This window comes from Schistocerca nitens, chromosome 1 (assembly GCF_023898315.1).
Source record: "Schistocerca nitens isolate TAMUIC-IGC-003100 chromosome 1, iqSchNite1.1, whole genome shotgun sequence".
NCBI classification, from domain to species: Eukaryota; Metazoa; Arthropoda; class Insecta; order Orthoptera; family Acrididae; genus Schistocerca; species Schistocerca nitens.
The window spans coordinates 454,104,090-454,125,757 of NC_064614.1; positions in this window are offsets into that span (position 1 = coordinate 454,104,090).

Sequence of the window (21,668 nt, forward strand, 5' to 3'; positions counted from 1 at the left end):
ATAATACTGCTCCCACCAGCCTGCGTGTGTGGATCGCAGCACGTTTCGAGCCGCCTTTCGCCTTGATGACAGCGTTCGTGGAGACAACTATCGACCTTGTATTGAATAGAATTGGGGAGAAGAGAAATCTGTGGCACAACTTGACTAGAAGAAGGGATCGGTTGGTAGGATATGTTATCAGGCATCAAGGGATCACCAATATTTAGTATTCGAGGGCAGCGTGGAGGGTAAAAATCGTAGTGGGAGACCAAGAGATGAATACACTAAGCAGATTCAGAAGGATGTAGGTTGCAGTAGATACTGGGAGATGAAGAATCTTGTACAGGATAGAGTAGCATGGAGAGCTGCATCAGACCAGTCTCTGGACTGAAGACCACAACAACAACGAAATACGGCTGGAGAAACTGGAGAATCATGTCCATATACCTCTTTCTATAGATGCTTACGACAGTAGCATGTGAACATTCGAATAGCTACGCTGTTTCCGGAATACTCATTTACAGGCTCTACGAAATTTTAATCTGTCCTTTGTCAAAGTCACTTGATTTATTTCGCCATTTGCAGACCGTACCTTCTCTAGGGCGATCCAGCGTCAATGTCTGTTCCGGTTACATACTTTTATTACCGCGTACGTGCCCCCAAAGTCACCAGGCGGCATCCAACGTCACGGTGAACAGTGGTCATAATGTTTTGTCTTATCACTGTAGATCTAAACGTAATAACGCTTCCCCCAGGTATGCTACTTTTTTCTTCGACTTGTTTCTTTTCCAGTGTTACGAATTTCATCATGCAGATTCTTTGAGCCCTGTTCGATTCCAGTGAACATCGTAATTTTCAAATATGCTGTCCCTTAACTTTTGGTCTGTGTTCTCATCTTTCCTTAAGTTCTACATTTGGCTTATCTAGCCTTTGCTAAAGTGTTTTGATCCACGAGTTCATGCCTGAGCCGAGTTATGTGCAGTTTTTACAATATGAGTTTTTCTTTATGCATCGTACATAACCTTCCACGCACTTGTCCGGTAATTTCATCGAACTGCCCTGTCAGTTCTGACACATTAAATGATTCACTGAACAATGAATGCATTGTAATACTTTTCTAGATAAAAAAACGCGTAAACTACTCGATAACATGCTTCAATAATGACAACGCCGATATACATTGAAAAGTGGATAAATAAGAAAAACACGCATATTAAACGTTGCCACACATGGTTATTGTTTCACACATACTTTATGTACACTTATGTCCCTCGGCATGCCATCCAAATCTGTACATTAGCATCTAAAGGCTTAATTGCATATCTAGTAAGTAAAGTAACATTCAAACAGCGAAGTCATCGGTCCCAGCGGATTAGGGAAGGATGGGGAAGGAAGTCGGCCGTGCCCTTTCAATGGAACCATCCCGACATTTGTCTGAAGCAATTTAAGGAACTCACGGAAAACCTAAATCAAAATGGCCACACACGGGTTTGAACCGTCGTCCTTCCGAATGTAAGCCCGGTGTGTTAACCACTGCTCCATCTTGCTCGAGCAAATGGGAGAATCAGTAACAAAGACGCATCTTACTTACTCAACGGCATAAGTACACGAGACTGGCTGTAATCTTATGAAGAAAATATTAGCAGTTTTGCCTGTTTAACAAAGGGATGCCGTGACCGTGTCATTTGAAACTGAAATAATGACAGAATAATTTGAAGGCATAGGATTTTAAACGTACCACAAGACGAGGTTGATAGTTATTTTGGCCGTGCAGTTTGCACTAACAGCATTGACAATTTCTGCTACGGAATGCATCTCTTTGCTATCGGGATATGGCGATAGTCCCACGGACAATCTAAAGCTGTAATAATAAACATTGATAATTATTTACTATAGTGATGATTAATGTTGATTAAATTACTAGAACAACTGAATCAATTAACTTATATATTTTTTACGACGATTAAGTAAACGTTACACATTGCAAAATGGTAACCGCAACTATAACGGAAAAGGCTTCTAGTCGTAACTAAAGGTAAAAGAGAAATGTGTCTGTGGCACTGAGGGAGACGTAAGACAATCATTCATTTATGTAAACAAAACACATCTCAGAGAGTAAGTAAAGGTTCTTAAGCGGAGCTCATTGCTGCTCCATCGATGTGGGGTTGTTACATATGCCCCCTCGAATGATGGTGACACTGAAGAGCCAGGGAAAGAGGTACACCTACCTAGTATCGCGTAAGGCCCCCGCGAGCACGCAAAAGTGGCGCAGCACAACTAATGTCTGAAGTAGTGCTGGAGGGAATTGACACCATGAATTCTGCAGGACTGTTCATGAACCCGTAAGAGTACCGGGGGAGGGGAGGGGGGAAGGGGGGAGAGATTTCTTCAGAACAGCACTTTGCAACGTGTCCCAGATATGCTCAATGATGTTCATGTCTGGGGAGTTTTGTGGCCAGCGGAAGTGTTTAAACTCAGAAGAGTGTTCCTGGGGCCGCTATGTAGCAATTCAGGACGTGTAGGGTGTTGCATTGTCCTATTGGAATTTCGCAGTTCCATCGGAATGCACGATGGACATGAATGGATGCAAGTAATCAGACAAGATGCTTACGTACGTGTCACTTGTTAGAGTCGTATCCAGCCGTATCAGGAGTCTCATATCACTCCAACTACACACGCCCCACAACATAACAGAGCCTTCACCAACTTGAACAGTCGCCTGCTGACATGCAGGGTCCATGGATCCATAAGGTTATCTCCATAGCCCTATACGTCCATCCGCTCGATACAAGTTGAAACGAGACTTGTCCGACTAGGCAACATGTTTCCACTGATCAACAGTCCAATATCGGTGTTGACGGGCCCAGGCGAGGCGTAAAGCTTTTTGTCGTGCAGTCATCAAGGGTCAGGAATGGGCGTCGGGCTCCGAAAGCACATATCGATGATGTTTCGTTGAACGTTTCGCACGCTGACACTTGTTGATGGTCCAGCATTGAAATCTGCAGCAATTTGCGGAAGGGTTTCACTTCTGTCATGTCGAACGAGTCTCTTCAGTCGTCGTTGATCCCATTCTTGCAGAATCTTTTTCCTGCGGCAGCGATGTCGGAGATCTGATGTTTTACCGTATTCCTGATATTGACGGTACACTCGTGAAACGGTCGTACGGGAAAATCCCCACTGCATCGCTACCTCGCAGATACTGTGTCCCGTCGCTCGTGCGCCGACTATAACAACTCGTTCCAACTCATGTGAATCTTGATAATCTGCCATTGTAACATCGACACTTGTCTTACATAGGCATCCCCGACCGCAACGCCGTACTCTGCCTGTTTACACATCTCTGTATTTGAATACCCGTGCCTGTACTAGTTTCTTTGGCCCTTCAGTGTATATTGTTTTGTAAGCGCCAGTCGACGAGCTGCATCAGTCTATTATTTCATCCATGACTCTTCTAGTTTGCCCCCAGCAGATGGTGGCATTTCACAGTTCATGTTTCTTGACAGCACTTATTTTGTATTAATTAGATTCAGATAACATTAAAATAAAACATAAACATTACAAGTTACAATCACAAATATACATAAATACATTATGTTTATTTTATAGTCTTTCTTTGAAAAAGATCTTCGCTCTTTTAAACTTAAGTTTTCACGCTAATTGATGTTTGCAAAATTGAACAATTTCCTGTTCTCCTGTATTGTCCTGTTTCACCAGCGTCCGAAACGATGGTTCGTACCGACATATGCTGGAGGCGTCTGCTGGCCAAAGCAGTTGCGAGTTGCTGGATCACTAGCATTTAAATTTAAAATATATGCATATAGAAATAATCACTGAATTCCTGTAACACAGAACATATACATAAAATATACTTAAGTTTCAGTGGGTCCGCTTATTTGTCTTTTAAGGTGGGATGTGGTTAGTATTGCTTTCGGAAAAGTTAGATTTCGTTTCTCTATCGCCATTCTTTTCTGTTAGCAGTATATATAAAACACAGTATATACGGTCACATGCAACATTTTTAATTAACTACACAGCTCTTAATGCTGGGGAGAAGGAAGTTTACCATCCCGCTCTTTTCATGTCCTGGGAACTATGTTCATTTATTTTTTCATGATCATTACTTTGAGTGTTTATTCGAAATATCTCCGCACATGCCCACGCAGCATCGACAACTGAAGAGCGTTGCTGCGGTCATTGTTGTTGCGCGTGGCAGTTACAAGCAGCCAGTAAACCTACTGTTCGCGCCTCGTACAAATGCTACTACTTCTGTGGATACGATCGTCCATGTAGGTTTGTGCAACTGTTTTAACCTTTCGGATTACCTCACATCGGGGCGCCGATCCACAGCGTCACTAGTTCGTGCTTCGGTAAGTGAAATTCAACGTCTTTTCACTGCGGCTGCATTGGTACTGTAGTTCGGTGAACATTGCCAAACACATCAATTAGTACGTGTTCACGTTTGATTCTCTACCGCACTGTTTGCTTAACATTCATGTTCACATTTCACACGTTACTCTTTCAAGAGTCAATACTAGACACACGCTTTTCCCGTCTAGGAAGCCCAACTTGCCGGTTTAAAACTATATATATTGTATTTTTCACTTCATTTGACTACTGCCACGTACATACTAATATATACGTAAAATCATAGTTTCCTATTACTCAGAAAATCTCTTAAAATAATTCGAAATTATAGTTCCAGTTTAATCTTAGGCCAAGCTATCAAATTAATCTGCATCATAGAACAACATTTTATCATTAAAGATCAGCTCTGATTGAAGAAACACACAAATAAATTTATGACATTTTGCGTGTAAAATATTCTTTTAAATAAGATCATTCAGCAGAACAGAATACTGAAACCAACATGGCTTAAGCAAACATTAAAGAAAGAAATCACATTATCATGAATAAACTGACGTTTTATAACAAAATTTTCATTAGTTGGTACCTCATAGTGTGACATTGATCATACACTACTATACTTGATATTTAACTTTTCGTATTACAATTTGCAAAATTTTCCATTTACAGTTTTACTTACGTAGAGCTGAAGAATATGGATGAGGTGCGTAGAAGTACCAGACCTCCCACAGAGTATTGATGGAGTTTACCTCATCTTTTGTCATATGTCCTTTTTCCTAGCATTGCTTGGTTTCTAAGCGCAGTTAGTTTGTATCTTACCTTGTCTTGAAGCGACGATCCTTCTTTTGGCAGTTGAGGCAGAGGCGGCAGCCATTCACTCTTTTATCTTCTGTTAAACGCTAGTTCAGAAAGTGTATATGGTGAATTGTATATGGATAAATTGTTTACTATTTTTTCAAAAGCCTCGATGAAGTCTTTCAGTTTAGAATTATGTGACCTTGCGTATAAATCTGTTAAAATTTCATAGAATCCTCGCTGCTGAATTACTTTATGGATGGAATTTTGAGATAATAATGTGTTTAATGCCTTTTTTACATGTGAAATTTGTAGCAATGTCTGTAAGAATTTTGTCAAGTTTTCCTATCATTGGTATATAGTGCTGTGAGAATCTTCGTATTGTGGCAGATGCCATTGGTAACTTTAATGCATATAACTCAACACATTTTGTGTCATAAAGCACTACTGCATATTTTGTACCGCTATGCCCAGCTGGGACTGGACCCACGATATCCAGGTTTGGTTGGTATGACTGGATGTACTCAGTGTCAGTACATCAGCTTGTTGGTTTACCTTTCTGACAAATCAAACAAGCTGTTAATTGGCTGCATATGTACCTACGCAATTTGCAAAGTAACAGTACCTGATGAGTTTTCTGGTCATTTATCTGTCCCATAGTGGCCCCACAAATAATGAGTGTGCCATACTAAAGCATGTTTACAAGATTTGGGAATACACATACTCACCAGAAGTTGTTTTGCTTAGGGTTTCTTGGATAAAATAATACATCGTTTGAATCTTATAGCGTGCTTTAATTTTTTTTAGAGGCCTTCTGAATAAGCTGTGTTTTCACAGTGTGCCATCTGTTATCTAGGTCATGTGGTACTGCCATGTCTTTGCACATGTCTGAATAATACTGACAGTAGTGTGTGTCTTTCATTAACAGAATTCTGTGGTCTGTAATCTGTTCTGAAATTTCATTTAAATATGTCAGATCTCGGGATAATCTAGAGAGTGCATCAGGTGTGATATTGCCCTTTCCTGGTACGCGTACAATTTCAAATGAGTACTCTGGAAGGATAGCAGCTCACCTAGCAAGTCTCACAGGTAGTACTTTGCATGTCAGTAGAAAACTTAGAGCCTTGTATATGCACTCTGAAATGTACTGCTAGCAAAACCGTTTATGTTGATCTCTTGTTTTGAGTCTAACAAGACCAAGAAATGAAGCATCAGCTATTATACAAAGTTCTAAATTCATATTTAATGGCATAAAATATTTGAATTTACTAAGGCATGCTTTATAGCCACAAAATCTCGTTCAAGAGTTTCAAAAGTGACGGAATGTTTACTAGTTGTTTAGGAACGAAACGACGAAAAAATGAATGCTTTTAATTGCCGTTTCATTATAGGATGGGGAAAGTTTCTTATAGCAACTAACTTAATGCTATCAGGTTTGATGTGAAATAATATGCCCTAAAAATTTTATTTCTTCTCTACCAAATTTAGATTTTTGTTAACTGTAACACCGGTTTTGAAAAATCTATGTAAAATCCTGTCCAGTAGTTCAAGATGTTCTGACTATATTTCAGTAGCAATGAGACTGTCAACAATACAGTTACTTTATCTAAGAGATCGGGACCAAGTACTGCGTCAAGTGCTGCGATGAAAATTCCTGCACTTACATTTAATCCGAAAGGTAGTACGCAAAATTGGTAACTCCTTCCGCAGTGAACAAAACCAGTGTATTTTCTTGACTCTTCATGAAGTTTTACCCCCCAATAAGAACTCCTGAGATCAAGGTTAGTGAGGTATTTTACATCACAGAATTTTTGCAGTTGTTAGTCTAAATTCTCCGACTGAGTGTGAACTGGTACAATAATTTTATTAGTGGCTTGCGTCTAAAGCGAGTCTTACCTGTCCATTTGCTTTGTTTAATGCCTGCAGTGGGCTACAGTATGGAGATAACGACTCTATAACATTTTTTTTTTTTTAATTTCATGATCAACGGCCTCTCGCGGAATGGGATATGATTTCCTACAACGTGTTTCATGTGGCTTGACATTCATTTCACAGACATGTGTATTAATTAAACCCGGTTTTTGTCTAACGTTTGTAAATATTTAATCAACACCGCTTTCGAATCTTGTTGTTGTTTCCCTTAAATGTGTGGATTCTGTGATCTTAGTATTAATGTGTTCTCTGTTGTTTACGCTACTCTCATTCTGAGCTGTATATTCACACAGCGCACTTTTGTGTTTGAGAAACCGTATCTTTAACCCCGAAAAAAACTTCTTTCAGGCGTGTGCAATAAATCAACTTTTATTTGATTATCCTTCTCCATCATTTCTCTTTTGGAAAAGTCGATCAATTTCGTCCTTTCCCCTAAACAATTCAAAGCTGAGGAGGCATCCACAGTGAGACCCCTTACTGCTAGGAACGGGCACTATATAACTCCATCCCCTTACTATTGTGTCCATCTGTGTCTGCCGTTTCACTAATCTAGCTTTTGCACCACTAGCACATGAAACTTTGCAACCTTTTACTGGGAGTACAGGAATTTTTGTGGCTGCCCTTATTCTTTTGAAACATGTTTGTGAGACAATTTGTCGTCGCACCTGTGTCGAGAACTATAGTGGTATATATTTTGCCTGCAATTCCTCTCGTTTTAGGCTGTACTGCCACTTGTATTTTATGTTGACATGTGTGCGACTACTGTGTGAGTTCGTCTCTGATGTCAATACTATCATTGTATCTAAGTAGGTTTGTTTTTACATGTTCTGTGCCCCCAGACCATGTTACGACCAACATTCGGGAGCTCACTGTGGTTGGCCCTCGTTTGTCGACGGAGACTGTACACTGGGTGGCGTTTGCTCATTTGTAACTTCCACCATATTTACGGAATTTCCTAGTTGTGCATGCGGCACCCAGTTAACACAGTCACTTGACTTACCCGGCATGTCACTGTTTTGCAGACTATTGTTACTATTGTTTTGCGGAAAGTTATCCACGTTCTGGTTAGTACTGTGAGTTTTGTTTGTCGTAGTACTGACTGTTGCCATTGCCCTGGTACCCATTGTAGTACGTATTAATAAACTTCTTTTTTTTTTTTTAAGTTGTTGTGCAGTCGTTGATTGGTAGGCTGACTGTCATAGCTTGGTGACGTAGGCGTTGACGTCATGGACTGTGCCCCCGACGCCCTAGCTGGCCCGCCGTTATTGTTGCCATATCGCGGCTGGCCTGGTTGCGATGAGCCGTTCTTATTATTCATGTTATGCCGATTATAAATGGCTTTCGCAACCTCGTGTGTCAGTCCAATTGTATCGAGGGTGGCCATAAACTCACGCAGGTCGTCTTCGGAAGCGTACACCAAATCTTTACGTATGCTTGCGAGTAGCTTCCCTTTAAGAATTCTTATTACGTCTTTATGTGAAACAGTTTCGTCCCAGTATCGTGTTTGGTTAAGGTATTTTTCGAAATATCGCCTAAGGCTGTATTGTTTGGCATTAAAGGATTCTCTATTGAAAACCTATTTTCTCAGGCGCTCCTGTGGATTAGTACTTCTTTAAAAACGCGTTTTCAAATTGCGCATGTGTTTCGCTTGTTTAAACCGGTTCAGTTTCCCTTATGGCTGCGTCACCCTGGACGTATCCTACCACGAACTGAGTCTTTGGATCCTCTGTCCATATCGAGGATATCACACCGCGAGAAGATATAATAAAAACCAGAGGAAGTAGAGTTAGTTTCTCTGGATAATAGATTAGGAATTACGGGTTCTTTTTCGCACTTTCCACCATTAATAATGTAGAAAGAGTGGGGTTAGTTTTGTAATATTTGCGTGATGGAGAGACACCATTTACCTCCGCCTTGTCACTAGAATCTGACGGATACTCCTCGCGATTTGGACTATTGCCAAATGTTTGGCGAATTTTACGTGACGCATCAGGCATACATTTCATAGCCTCCGACAGTTCACTGTATATTGTGTTCAGGATACAGGGTACTTATCCGGCTCATAACAATCAACACCTATTTCTTTCAGGCACTGTTTATAATGCATATGTTTTACAGATTTTTTGTTTATATCAGGTAATGCAGCACACTTTCTAAACAAATTAGAAGTATTTTGAATATTTTTGAACCTGCTTAGGGTTATTAAAAAAATTACAAAGAAACTGATACCATTTTTTTCCAAAATGTTTCCTCTAAATGAGGTACCATTTAATCTAATGTTATATATTTGAAGGAGGCCAAATTTTTACCATATATGCATGGTATGTTGGCTGAAGTACTAGACCAATCTAATTCCACTTATTATGTATATAACAAGGATTTAAAAAATATCACATCTTACATTTTAATTTTTATAATTTTTTCCTTAATAAAAATGTTATTTTTTCTATAGTTTAGTTGATTCTGCAATAAAGCTTAGACCTATTACATTATTATACACTATTGCAAGTTAAGGAAAAAATTAGAGCAATTCTTTATAAACTTTAGGAAATATTTGTACAACTTGCGGGAAATTGCGAATGAAGGTATGAGTCCAATCAAACGTTGCGTCAGAACATTTCTGAAGCATATTCTGCATCATGCAGCATTTCTTCATCTTCAAGCTTCCTCTTGGCATTCCTTTCAGCAGTTCTTACCTTGAAGAGTGAATCTTTCAGCTTCATGCACCCGTTGTCTGTCACAATCAAGCAATTGATCGTCCATATTAGAGCCACATTTTATGCTGAAATTTCTCAAGACTTCCAACCTTCCTATCACTCCATCATTGAAACATATCATTGCATCTAGTACACCAACGTTTAATGTATTTAGTCCAACAAAAACATTGTTGGGTGATCTTTCCCAAATGCAGTGGTTGAAACTTTCATTTGTATTCTGAGTGCCTCATGAAGACATTTACTAAGCAAAAAAGGGTCACTCAGGTCTTTAAAAATTGGTTTTACTTCATTCATAACAGGCTCAGGAAGAGAATACTTATGATGGTATATTTGACCACTTTCTTTTTCGGTTTGGTAACCACACCAAGAACCTGCTTCTTTAGGGCAAAGTCCGTGAACAGGGTGGTCATTTGTGGACAACTTATGAAAGTAGGTGGCTCATACAGCTTTTCTCACTGCTGTAACATTATTCAGAGGGCCGTTCGTCTAATGGCCAATCCACAATAACTCTGAAGAAGGTCTATTTCAGTTTCTGTCAATCTGCCTCGGCCAGAGAGAGATTTTCCATCAGATAGCAACTTTCCTTTCATTTCTCTTAGTAGCTTCCTCAATCTTGCACCCATCCTCTTTTGCACATGTCCACAACACTCCAGTTTTGTTACCAAGGTATCACCATAAATATTGAACTCATTTATTTTATTTAAAGCTTTAGAGTCGCCATAACCTATGTACTTCATATACCTAACGTTATAAACGGGCACCGATCTCTGAAATATTTTTAGAGCTCCATCACTCTCCATACGGTAACCATCATAATTCTTGGAACACTGATGTTCAATATGTCCTTCACTGTTAACATGGCAGGCGTGGCAGTACTTAGATAAGCACTCAACATCAACAACTTTTCCATTCTCCAGAGAAGTAGCACTTACAACACCATTCAAGGAATGGTGTCCTCGACGTTACCATCAAGTGTAACAGCAATGTCCCTGGTTCCACTAATATTTACAGTTTCTTGTACAGCACATTTCATAGATGCTTTAGACACAACCGTCGATGCACCTAAAAGTATTTTTATGTACTTGCTGAACCTACTGGGAGAAGGAGGAAGGTCCATCAAACTAAAAAACGTTTGAGCAGCCTTTTTACCTTTTCCTATTGCACGCCTTGCATACACTGACTTCATATTCACATCATATGAATTATGCACAATGTTCGATGTCATTTTCGAGATAGATTTATCGCAGGATCCACACAGAACAACTAATTTTGACACTAAACCATTCCTGCTACTTTGTTGTTCAGTTATTTCCATGCAGTCTACACCGTCACATTGTTTACATTTCGCCTCTTCCTTTATCAAAGAAGATAAGATGCTCACATCACCAACAACAAATCCATTACAAACAGTGCCATTGTTTATACAGAAATTTGAATCACCAGGAGGCGTGCCATGTGGGAGTTTCTTCCCTGAAGAACTGATACATCGGTTACTTCAAACAGTGCGGCTTGTTTTGTTTGAGAACTGGTTACCACGGAATTTCCTTTTATTGAACTTCTTGATGGGTAGCCGAGTTCGTATTTATTGCACACTAAAGGATATGTACTTCCACAAATATATGTAGCACTTGGGCAACAAACATTCAGTAACACGTGAACAAACTGCTTCGGCGAAACAAAAGTAAATACTAGCAAAGGTAATCATTTACAGACACTAGAAATCTGCACTGTTACCAACATATGCAATGTATCATACATATAATTGCTGGAAACAGAAAGTTCACAGTTCTTTTCGAAATAATACTGGTTTCTGTAACAGAAATAAAGGGGGCGTGGCAGCATACAGTACTATAACTTTAAAATTTGGTGTATATAGGTCATTTTTCATTTGAAACCCTATGATGTATGTATCAATGCAATCATGAAAAACTATAGAATTTAATAAAGTCATTGAAATTTCAATTTTTCCGCCATTTATAATTAACCTATATCCTTAAACCGCGTGTGTACTTCGTCGCGCCATTTGGGCAAATCTTTTTGTAATACATCTCTGATCTGAGACAAGAATTCCTTCTGCAAATTTTCGCTGATACTATCAGGCTTCCCTGCGATTTCAGTGATCTTTTCCGTGACTGTTTTATTCAAATCTTGGTTCATCTTTTCCATTAGTTCAGCGTCTTTTCTTTCGCACCTAGTGGTGTGACTGTTGTGAAGCTTTTATTATGCGCACTAATCTACTGTTTTAGCTGACTATACTATTCGCCAGCAACATTTACTATACTGGTTTCCGTATTTTTCACAGCATTTCGAAGCTTATCCTGATTTTTACTAAGTTTGTGTATTGTTGCTGCGTGGTCCTTGCACACATTCTGTAATTGCGTAATTTCTTTACCTGCGGTGGTACATTGCAAAGACAGATTCTCGAAATTTGTATTTAGCGTTTCTATGTCATACGACTACGTCTGTAACTGTGTACGGATATCATCCGGTTGTTGCTTTGTCGCAAGTCCTTTTCTTCTTTCATCTAACTTTTTATCGACCAGGGTAGTTATTTCGGTTTTCAATTCAGATTTTAAAGCTTTTAAATTGGTTTTCAAAGTGAAATTTTTGAAACATCTTTTGCAAGTATGCCATTATATAGGCTCGTGGGGGCTGTGTAATTTGTGCGCTCTGCGTGCAAGGAGACGCACCTACCAAGACACTGTCTCCATGCTGCTCACTTTCGGCATGGATTTGTGCGTTCACGAGGTAACTGTTCAAAATTTCGGTGTCTGCTTCTTCAGAACTTGACATTAGTTCAGGTCCTGATGGGAGAACTTGTTCAACACCTTCTTCAACCGAATTATCTGACTCGATTTCATCGCCTGTCGGCAAATCGGCATTGTCCTCCGCAGTCACTGTATTAAATTTGCCTGTCTTCGTCATACGTAAGAATAATCGAAATAAAATTCGTCAGAGAAAATTTTGAAACTATGGATCTACAAAAATATCTACGAGTAATTTGAAAAATCTTTCACATTAACCACCTTCATTAATAATTACATTTACGTCCAACAGAAATCGAGCCTAGCTTCTTTGCCATTACGTGTTACGATTGCCAAGATGCACCCATTTTGAAATTCACAATACTCCAATTAAACTGATTATAACTGAAGTTCTATTTTATAACACCCAATAATTACCTTCTCGAAATAAACTTGGAATAAATGATAAATTACGTGCATCCATGAAAGATATTTTCTTTCGTAAAAGTTTGCTGTCTTTCCTTGATTGTGGCCAGCAGTGGAAGTGAAGTCGGCAAATTTCATGACCCGGGGTGAGGCTTTTACTTTCCCATCTTTCTTTTGTACTCCGAATCATCAGAAGTGGCTTAGAAATTTTGGTGGCGTATTGTTCATGAAACAGGAAAGGATTTATATAGGAAACATTCAAACGAGTCCTGTCACGGGTTCGACAATTTATAACAGTTCCTTCCTCTCTCGCGTATTTCTTCAGTTTATATCTGTTCATTTACTAAGAACTGATGACATGAAAAGAGGGCAATGATTTTTACTCGACGATCCCGTGAAAGGTTTATTGGTTGGATACTGGATTTCGGAATTTGTGATTGTAATAAAATTTCGCTCAAATGGGAGGATCAGTTTAAAGAAGCATCTTCCTTACACATCGGCGTAAGTGCATGGGACTGGCTGGAAGGCCTGCAATCTTATTAAGAAAAGAAGGGATGCCTTGACCGTGAAACTGAAGTAATGACAAAATAATTCGGAGGCATCGCACTTTGAAATCCCCGAACTAAACGTTCGAGAAGACGAGGTCCTTAAATATTTTGGCCGTGCAATTTGCACTAACAGCATTGAATTTTCTGTTGGCCAAATGCATCTCTTTGTTACTGACATATGGCGACAGTCCCACATACAATTTAAACCTGTAATAAGGAACATGAATTAGTGTTTAATACAGTGGTTATTAATGTTAATTTAATTATTAGAACAAGTGATTGAATTAACTTACATATATTTTACGATATTTACGTAAGTGTTAAACATGAAAAATGGTTACCGCACCTGTAAAGGAAAAGGCGTCTTGTAGTAACTAGAGGTAAAACAGAAACATGTCTCCTTCGCGGCAGCGAGGGAGACGTAAAACGGTCATTCATTTATTTAAACAAAATTCATCACAGAGAGTAACTAACGGCTCTTAAACGCAGCTCATCGCTGCTCTATCGATATGGGGGTGTTACACACGACATAACACAACAATCACCCATCACTTAAGAAGTTGGCTCCCCACCAACATTAGAGAAGTTAAGTGTGCTGTCAATCAGGCAAAGTGACACAAGTTCATAGGTCTTGCCGGAAGCTCACAAAGTAGGTAAAAACGTAAATGTCGTGTGACTAGGGTAGACCGTTCGTCAGGTGCAAGTTGTAAGTAGGCTGTTTAGGTTTTTATGTTTGTAACGCCACGTAGTTCTCTGTATGAAAATCACTGACTGTGCTGCGTGCAGTCTGTGGCTGGTTGGCATTGTTGGAATATTCATTATTGTAGTGTTGGCCAGCTGGATGGGAACAGCGCGTAGCGTTGCACAGTTGGAGGTGAGCCGCCGGCAGTGGTGGATGTGGAGAGAGAGATGCCAGAGTTTTGAAAACGGATGATCTGGACGTGTGTCCGCCAGAAAAAGGAAATTTGTAAAGATGGATGTCATGAATTGATATAACACTATTAAGGTAAATACATTGTTTGTTCTCTATCAAAGTTTTTCATTTGCTAACTAAGCCTATCAGTAGTTAGTGCCTCCAGTAGGTAGAATCTTTTATTTAGCTGGCAGTATTGGCGCTCGCTGTATTGCAGTACTCGAGTAACGAAGATTTTTGTGAGGTAAGTGATTCATGAAAGGTATAGGTTATTGTTAGTCAGTGCCATTCTTTTGTGATGATTATTGAAAGTCAGACTGCGTTGCGCTAAAATATTGTGTGTCAGTTTAGTGATGATCAGAATAAATAAAGAGAGAAATGTCTGAGTATGTTCAGTTTTGCTCAGCTGTTTGAAAATCAAATAACGTAAGAGGTTTACGAGCACAGTAATACATAATTTTCCAAAGGGGACGTTTCAAAGTCTTTCGATTTGACGCCACTTCGGCGTCTTGCGCATCGATGGGGATGAAATGATGATGATTAGGACAACACAACATCCAGTCCTTGAGCGGAGAAGATCTCCGACCCAGTGGGAATCGAACCCGGGCCCTTAGGATTGACATTCCGTAACGCTGACCACTAAGATGCCAGGGGAGAACTCATAAAATACAAACATGAACTCGTCGTCCTTTCCTGGAAAACGGAAGAAATGCCTATATTTAAGAAATGAAATGGCACAGACTGCGATAACTAGCGCGGAATATCGTTGCTGTTCAGTTAGGGAAAGATAATTACTCGTGCTATGCTCTTAGTGGAGGAATTACTAATACCAGACAACCATTGTGGCTTCAGGTCATCTAGAGCTGGGCTTAGCAACGAGCTGATTTTTTTGAGCACTCGCGTCTGCTCATGCTCTTGCTCGCGAGCTGACCAGCTATGGCGAGATGGGGAGTTGTCGTGCTTCACGTGGTCGCGACAGCATGGGAGAAGCGCCAACTGTGAAATTGGGTAGCTTCAGCCTTGACAACTGCCCCATCTAATACCAGCAATGGCGAGTCAGCTTTGTTTAATGTCGACAATGTCTTCGCGCTTCAATTCAAAGTGCGAAGAATCTTATCATTTTACACAAAAATATGGGTTTGGAAAATGTTCAGTCTATTGTAAAATACTGAAGTTTCAGGAAGTTCAGTTTTATAAGGGACAGTCAAATGAAAAAGAGACAGACGTAAAAAAGTGAGTAAAATGTTTATTATTTCAGAAGTAATCACCATAACTGTTAACACATTTATTCCACTACGAGACAAGACCGTGCACGTCTTCGTCCAAGACGAATCGACGGCCATGAAAGTTCTTTCAGGGCTCTAAAAATATGGAAGTCTCATGGGGCGAGATCGGGACTATGAAAGATGTGGAAGGGCTTCCCAGTGAAAACGTCTGCAGCGCGGGCGAGCGAAGACAGTTTCGAGGACGGTGAGGAAGTTTCGCATGTTGAACACGTAAATGAAAAACGTGAAGGACCTGAGCATATAGAAGGGGTTTTAAAACTTAAAATGAAGCTCTCTGAAGAGGAAGAAAAATCAAGAGCGTGTGCCATTCGGATGAGCTACAAAACTGCACTACTTTTAGTAAAGTCCTTAGCCCTTACGGATGGTGATTTAATAAAAGAATACTTATGACTGACAGCTGCAGTGGGCTCAGTGCGGCAATTTCGCGGGCCTACCTCAACCAGTTAAGTAACGTGAATTTGTAAACGCCTCAGTGTCGCCACAGTTCCGGAGACGTGTACTGTTCTCGCCTGCGGCCATTAGCGCTTCGCAGTCGAAAGCTGGTAACAGCGCAACGAGCTCTCACGGATTTCCCTACGCCGTCTCGTCCATATCAATTACAGCTGAACATTTCTGTCCACTTCAGGTATAACAATTTAGCGTAGTGCCGTTACCAAACATGAGAATCCTGCCTCCCACACAGGTTTCAGCAGACGACGTTTGGAGCCAGCTTGCAAAAAATTTTGTAAAGAGTTTGTTGCACTTTGTTAGTGCTCTGCGGAAGTGTAGTTATTGCAGGTACACAGTTGGGTGTGACATTTTTAGCAACGATGAAGAAAGTGTAGTAAATGTAGGTTTGTCGTGGAATTTATTACGGAAGAAGAGCCAGTCATATTGGGGAGAAAAAAATCAAGATCCGTAGCGTAACTGAATGGGAAAATGGAAAAACTCCCAGTACCCAATTTGCGCCGATCTGCGGCTTGAAGTAGAGCGGCAGGTAATTCTCTCATGATCGGAATACATTACTCAAAACTGGTTCAAATGGCTCTGAGCACTATGGTACTTAACGTCTGAGGTCATCAGTCCCCTAGAACTTAGAACTACTTAAACCTAACTAACCTAAGGACGTCACACACAGCCATACCCGAGGCAGGATTCGAAGCTGCTACCGTAGCGGTCGCGCGGTTCCAGACTGAAGCACCTAGAACCGTTCTGCCACACCTGCCAGCGGAGTACAGTACTCGCCCCTCACAGACCTGCCTTTACCGTTGCTCTCGTAGCACGTCTTCTGTGAAGCTGTGGTCTAGAGAAGCCACAGATATGATAGCCACAGCTCGCCAACTTCAGGAAAGATGCAGAGAACAAAACAAACCGCTTGACATTGCCTTATTGACCTCACTAAGGAATTTTACTCCGTAAATCGTGAAGCTTCACGCAACAGAAATTTATTGCAAAATTCAAATTGCTCTACACAGATATGAAATTAGTTGTCAATGTGGTAACGACTCGGTTGGTGAGCCATTCCGTATCTCCACTGGTGTTAAGTAGCAATGTGAGATTCCCCCTCCCCCTCCCCCCAAAGTTATTTTCCTTGTGTATTGCCGCTGTCATGTTCTTCCTCCAGAAATACAATTAGCCAACACAACAGATGCGAAATTGTGTAAACTGAGCCGTCTCGAAAAAGTAAGGACTCTAATATTTTCTGCAGCTGTAGTTAGTTACAATATGCTGATATCATTGCAATTGTCCGAAGAGCACCTATTATTAATCCTAAGTTCCTCCTCCACAGCATACAAAATTATTGTTGTCAGTGAAACAGGTCCTTCCTCAACCAGCACTTCGGGAAGTGGGTAACACCTTTCCTTACTTGCTCTCATCAAGTGCAAATATAAATGTGGAAATGCTGGAGCATCCTTCGCCAGACTAATACCTCGAGTGTTCGACAACCACGAGCTCAATGCCGCAACAAAGATCCTCGTTTACTATTCGGTTGTAATTTCCACCTTGGTTTATGGATCTGAACCCCGAACATGTTCCAGACGGAACCGTAAAATGCTGGAACAATGCCTACAGCGATGCTTGGGGAGGATTATGCATATAACGTGGCAACATAGACACACAGATGCCAACATTGTTGAAGGGACATATACAATCAGCATAGAAGCGATGGATTTGAGGCCCACTTACGATGGGCAGGGCATGCAGTCCACAGCCCAGTAATCACATTCCAAAACAAGTGTTTTACTCTTAGTTAACAACGACAAACGAAGTGTGAGAGGTCAGAAGAAACTATTTAAGGATGTAATTCAGGCTGACACTAAGATGTACCATATTAATGTTAACAGTAGGGAGACCTCAACCCTCGACCGTTCATCCTGGAGATCACTAGTCCATCGCGGGCCACTTTTTGAAGAAAACAGCCTACTAAAAGCGGCATATAAAAGGCAGGGTACAAAAAGAAAAGAAAATGCTGAAACGAAATGGAAGGACAGGACCTGGACCACATGGGATCACCTGTCATCATTTCGGCAATCTGTGTACCTCCGGCATCAGAGTATACAATCACCTCTGGAATCACATGTGACTGAAAGACAAACCTACTCGACTATGACTGAGGGACCCATTGATTCCTACTAGGCCTTCTCTTTTTACCTATGTGATCCTCTGCTGCATTCGCTATTCATTTCTCAAAGTTACCCAGTCGTTTTCTACTGTCTTCCTTTCCCCTATTGCAGTCAATCGTTGTTTAATGATCGATCTTAAATTCTCAACAGCTTCGGGTTCTTTCAATTTATCCAGGTCCCATCTGGTTAATCTCGTACAATTTTTCAGTTTCTTTTGTTTGAATGTGTCGTTCAATAAATTATGGCCAGTGTCCACATCTGACCTTGGAAATCAAATTCAAAATGGTTCAAATGGTTCTGAGCACTATGGGAATTAACATCTGTGGTCATCAGTTCCCTAGAACTTAGAACTACTTAAACCTAACTAACCTAAGGACATCACACACATCCATGCCCGCGGCAGGATTCGAACCTGCGACCGTGGCGGTCACGCGGTTCCGGACTGAAACGCCTAGAACCGCACGGCCACACCGGCCGGCCGACCTTGGAAATGTCTTACAGTTTTTGAAATCTCTGTCATACCGTTATATAATCAGTCTTAAAACCTACCAGTGTTCCCAGGTCTCTTGCATGTATACAGCCTTCCTTCATGATTCTTAAACCAAGTGTTATCAGTAATTAAATTATGCTCTGTGCAAAATTTTGCCAGGCGACTTCATCTCGTGACGAGACGGTAGTAAAAATTTATGCATCCACCGAGTAATGTCTTTCATTCGCGTCTGTGTCGTATGGTTTGTGGCGACACCGCTCGCTTTCTCAATGAAATTTAAGCTGACTATCCCTGAGACACATAATGAAAATAAAATGTCTGTTACGTCAGATAACACGTGCGGCATGTAAATAATGTTCCCTAACAACGAGCTAATTTTTCAAAATATTCACTTTTTATTTAATACTTCCACAGATTACATTTTTATTTAATACTTCCACAGATTAAATAGCAGACTGGAGAAAATCTAATTACTGTAGCTAATTAAATCTAAATGTGTCTCAAGCCTCCATATAGTGATTTTAAATTCACTATAAATTTCAAATGAATATGGTAACGCTGCAAAATTATTTCAAGTGCCAGTGTTCACAGTCGTATAATATTCTAAGTCGGCCCCCCTCTGTAAGTGCGGTCAACCGAATTCCAGAATTTCCGCCAATTTGTGTCATGTTTCAGTAAGAAATTTCACCAGTACGAAATACCACTTTTAATTAATACACGCTATCATAAAACTAGAGACGCCAGAAGAAGGGCGCTGAAGCACCGATTAAAGTGATATATTACAAGAGATTAGATCTTAATCAAAGTGATTCTTCGTTTCACTTGATGAGAGCAATATTTATTTTACATTAATTGTGCCTCGAACTTTTACAATATACATACAAATGGTACGCCAGTCTGAGAGGCACCCACATGCCTTGCTCATACTGTGGCATCAAGCAGTCAGGCCTGCAAGATGATTTATCGAGTAACATGAACTTTCGTACTCACAATTAAGTTACAAATTATCATCCTGTATGAATACGCAACGGAAACGCACATCTGACTATCAGTAACTTACAGAACTCTGACTGTTCACTACGCACTGGTAATGCCACATTTTCTTTCTTTTTTTATTTAACGCCTTTTATCAACACGTGGCCATCGCACTGAATATGAGTGGCGCACACATTATAAATTCTGGATATCATGACAACATACAATTCGAAGGAAAAGGCCACCAATCTTTTTCTTTTCGCTATCTTATTTATTCCGATAAATTCTATAACCTAAACACACAAATTCTATAGCCTACAACAATAACACATGAGAAATTCTGCCCAGTGGGCATGGCTTTACATTGGTGATTCTCTACCTTATGGTCTACATCTACATCTACATCTATACTCCGCGAGCCACCTTACGGTGTGTGGCGGAGGGTACTTATTGTACCACTATCTGATCCCCCCTTCCCTGTTCCATTCACGAATTGTGCGTGGGAAGAACGACTGCTTGTAAGTCTCCGTATTTGCTCTAATTTCTCGGATCTTTTCGTTGTGATCATTACGCGAGATATATGTGGGCGGTAGTAATATGTTGTCCATCTCTTCCCGGAATGTGCTCTCTCGTAATTTCGATAATAAACCTCTCCGTATTGCGTAACGCCTTTCTTGAAGTGTCCGCCACTGGAGCTTGTTCAGCATCTCCGTAACGCTCTCGCGCTGTCTAAATGTCCCCATGACGAATCGCGCTGCTTTTCGCTGGATCATTTCTATCTCTTCTATTAATCCAACCTGGTAAGGGTCCCACACTGATGAGCAATACTCAAGAATCGGACGAACAAGCGTTTTGTAAGCTACTTCTTTCGTCGATGAGTCACATTTTCTTAGAATTCTTCCTATGAATCTCAACCTGGCGCCTGCTTTTCCCACTATTTGTTTTATGTGATCATTCCACTTCAGATCGCTCCGGATAGTAACTCCTAAGTATTTTACGGTCGTTACCGCTTCCAATGATTTACCACCTATGGCATAATCGTACTGGAATGGATTTCTGCCCCTATGTATGCGCATTATATTACATTTATCTACGTTTAGGGAAAGCTGCCAGCTGTCGCACCATTCATTAATCCTCTGCAGGTCTTCCTGGAGTACGTACGAGTCTTCTGATGTTGCTACTTTCTTGTAGACAACCGTGTCATCTGCAAATAGCCTCACGGAGCTACCGATGTTGTCAACTAAGTCATTTATGTATATTGTAAACAATAAAGGTCCTATCACGCTTCCTTGCGGTACTCCCGAAATTACCTCTACATCTGCAGATTTTGAACCGTTAAGAATGACATGTTGTGTTCTTTCTTCTAGGAAATCCTGAATCCAATCACAAACCTGGTCCGATATTCCGTAAGCTCGTATTTTTTTCACTAAACGTAAGTGCGGAACCGTATCAAATGCCTTCCTGAAGTCCAGGAATACGGCATCAATCTGCTCGCCAGTGTCTACGGCACTGTGAATTTCTTGGACAAATAGGGCGAGCTGAGTTTCACATGATCTCTGTTTGCGGAATCCATGTTGGTTATGATGAAGGAGATTTGTATTATCTAAGAACGTCATAATACGAGAACATAAAACATGTTCTATTATTCTACAACAGATTGACGTAAGCGAAATAGGCCTATAATTATTCGCATCTGATTTATGACCCTTCTTGAAAATGGGAACGACCTGCGCTTTCTTCCAGTCGCTAGGTACTTTACGTTCTTCCAGAGATCTACGATAAATTGCTGATAGAAAGGGGGCAAGTTCTTTAGCATAATCACTGTAGAATCTTACGGGTATCTCGTCTGGTCCGGATGCTTTTCCGCTACTAAGTGATAGCAGTTGTTTTTCAAT